Genomic DNA, 3,219 nt, shown 5'->3' with positions numbered 1-3,219 from the left:
GATGCCGATGACAGACCCAGCTTTCCTAATCAGTTTATTGATCCTGCTGGTGTCACCGGCTCTTATGCTGCCCCCCCCCGCCCCCCCCAGCAGACCGGAGCAAAGAAGAGTGCACTGGCCACAACAGACCGGTAGAAGATCTCCAGCATCTCAGCTTCCTCAGAAAATAGAGTCTGCTCATCCCCTTCTTGTACACAGCGTCAGTGTTGATCCTCCAGTTCAGCCCATTGTCTAAGTGCACTCCCAGGTATTTGTAGTCCTCCACAACAGCCACATCCTCTCCCAGAATGCACAGGGGTAGAAGAGATGTCCTCACCCTCCTGAAATCAATGACCATCTCTCTGGTCTTGGCCACATTCAGAATACTCACAACATTAGGCTGAGGTTCATCTTCCGCTCTTCTTGAAGTGATTGTGCTTCTTGTTGCTTCTGGCTAAAATAAACATAATTAAAGACATTTTGAGTGTTTAAAATGTGCTGTAATACACAACACATTATTTATTCCTAAACTTGCAGAAAGAAAAACTAAAGTGTGACATTTAATCACATATTTATCAATCAATCTTATACACCTTGAATTTTTGTTGGCCAATGATACACATACCCTTTGAAGATGAACTGGGAAATTGAATACTGTTGGCACAACACCATCTTTAAGACGGACAGTCTACCCCGTCCTGTCAAAGTCCTCACTCCTGAAGTGCTCACTGCAGAGCAGCGTCCTGCCAGAGGAAACAAAACCGTCCCTTCTTAGGGCGAGTTCCCACTGCCTCCTCCTCTCTCCGGTTTTGGGAAACCTTAAAAACATGAGAAAGGTAGCCAGATATATAAATTATTGTCAACATTGTCCGCCCTTCTCCCTTTAACATTAAGGGTAAGGACAAAAATACACACCGAAATTATCATATTTTTGGGGTAATTGTATGTATGTATGTAATGTATGTATGTATACTTTAAGAATAAGACAACCACACTAAGAGTAATAAAAAAGGTGTCCAAAAGAAACATTACATAATTGTGTAAAGAAATGGTAGCAACATATTCTAAAGAGGCTGGGTCAACATCAATCTTGCAATACTATTATCTCACATAGCCCCACTGATCCTGTGTAGCAGGACTTGTAATGTACATACATCCACTAAGTAATGAACGATTATCCTAATTATAGTCATAATATTGTCATATCTTACACGTGAAAGGTGATTCCACGGGTTCTTGTTTGCAGACTGCGGTGATTAGAGCAGCCGTAGGCTGCACAAAAGTCAGGCATAGTCAGGTACTTCTGTAAACACAAAGCCAGCAATTTCCTGTTTCATAATGTATCTAAAATGTAAGATGTTTTAACAAGCCAAACCACTTGGAAGAAATCATGTGTAACTTAAATTATGTTGAAAAGAAAGAGCAGTTCTGCCTCTCCCACTGGTGTAAAGTTGCTGGGTCAACTTTGTAATACTAGGTCTCACTCACAGCCTCTTGTTATTAGCCAGCTAATAAATACAACCACGTCATACACAAAGAAAAGCTGCAATTTCAACATGTCCAAGCATCCTGTATCATAGCCATGCTAATAACGTTTATAATAAACCAAACCGTTTGTAAATCAGTCAAGATTTCAGCTATTTAAGAGTATTTTTGTGCAGAGCACTCACCTTACAACAGCTATCATAGCGCGTACCAGAGTAGCTGTTGACTGTAGCAAGATGGCGGCCGGTGAGCTACGCTGGAAAATCTCCCATGAGCCATCTAGTGTTTATATATATCTATGATTGGAACGGCACTTATCCTGGCTGCCAGTGTATATATATACACAATTTAAAGTATGAGAGCACTCTCATAATAACGCAACACAATCAGAGACTGGATATATCCCCCCCTCTCTCTGGTCGCTGAAATGGGGAATTGAAATTACGGGCCAAAAGTTGTATTTACAAGTAGGCCTATTAAAAGTAAGCAGATGACACCAAACCAACTGAGACCCGTCTGTCCGCCGCATTTACGCACTGTACAACACACACCTACACACTGTACCACACACACCTACACACTGTACAACACACACCTACACACTGTACCACACACACATACACACTGTACCACACACACCTACAGCTCCTAAAGCATAAGCCGTTGTGTATTTTATTATGTGAAGCAATGGTCTTAGAAAAATATCGACTCTTTGTTTGTAGATATCTACTAAACTAAAGCAAATAAAGAGAGTAGGCCTGTTATACTGAGTGATATATATTATACACACTGCTCTGCTTTCTGCACGGACCTTACAGCTGTTCTCTCTGGAAACATCTCGACGCGATGAAAGCAGTTTCTAAAATAATATCCAGGGGATGCATGCAGAGCTGTCATTGGCTGAGATAAGTCCGGCCGTGCGTCACGCCTCCACCGTTCCCGGAAATGCATCCGTGGAGGAGCCGTGGAGGAACCATCAGTGTATCCTCGGTTATAGCTCCTCCAGAGAGCCTCCTCGACGCTCGATGCTCGGTCCTCGGTGTGCATTTAGAGAAATGAGACGTCCTTCAAAATGGCGCTCTGAAATTCATTTCCGGGTCACTACCGGAGGACCGAGGAGTCGAGCAGTCGAGGAGGGGAAATTTGAGTATTGAGAACCCTCTAGAGAGACAGAGAAAATGGCTAAAAAAACTTTACAGTTGCCGACTTTGCTAGAGATTTTTTTCGCTAGCAGCAGTGAAGATAGAGCCTCAGAACCTGAATTCTTCGACTCTTCTGAAGAAGAAGAATACAAAGACAACAACAAGGATCCATTTGGACATGGGTAGGTGTAAATATTACAGTAATGTGAGGGGAATACCGCGAAAATGAACAATAGGTTTGTTGATATATATTTGTTATCGATAGTCATTAACTTTTTATTGGACAAAATAGACTCTCCATTAGCAAACGTTTACTCTGTGTTAACGTTATTTTGGTGTGTAAAAGTGAGATTACATGTGTAGATGATTAAATTAATCATGTATTCGTCCCACAACGGACATTTACAGTGACATGTTTTTGCCATCGATTATTTTATCATACTGTTCTGTACAGATGAGACTTTGTCATAGATTTATTTATATGTGTGCCTGTTATTATTTTACCGTCCTGTACAGATGAGACTTTGTAATCAGATGTAGCCTATGTATATGTGTTTCTGTGATTTTATACTGAATGTAAAGTAACTGGAAATACGTGTGTGTGTGTGTGTGT

At 41.3% G+C, this 3,219-nt stretch overlaps 1 long non-coding RNA gene across 1 annotated transcript; it reads right to left on the bottom strand.

Moving 5' to 3' along the window:
- Positions 1–219: 219 nt before the first annotated feature.
- On the bottom strand, positions 220–1,467 carry LOC117546355. Its single transcript, XR_004568995.1, has 3 exons — positions 1,191–1,467; positions 605–797; positions 220–433 (listed from the first exon to the last, which is right to left on the bottom strand). It is a non-coding gene; the product is annotated as an uncharacterized LOC117546355 (long non-coding RNA).
- Positions 1,468–3,219: the final 1,752 nt, after the last annotated feature.

Source organism: Gymnodraco acuticeps, unplaced genomic scaffold, assembly GCF_902827175.1.
Source record: "Gymnodraco acuticeps unplaced genomic scaffold, fGymAcu1.1, whole genome shotgun sequence".
NCBI classification, from domain to species: domain Eukaryota; kingdom Metazoa; phylum Chordata; class Actinopteri; order Perciformes; family Bathydraconidae; genus Gymnodraco; species Gymnodraco acuticeps.
This window is presented reverse-complemented; position numbering and strand designations above follow the sequence as displayed.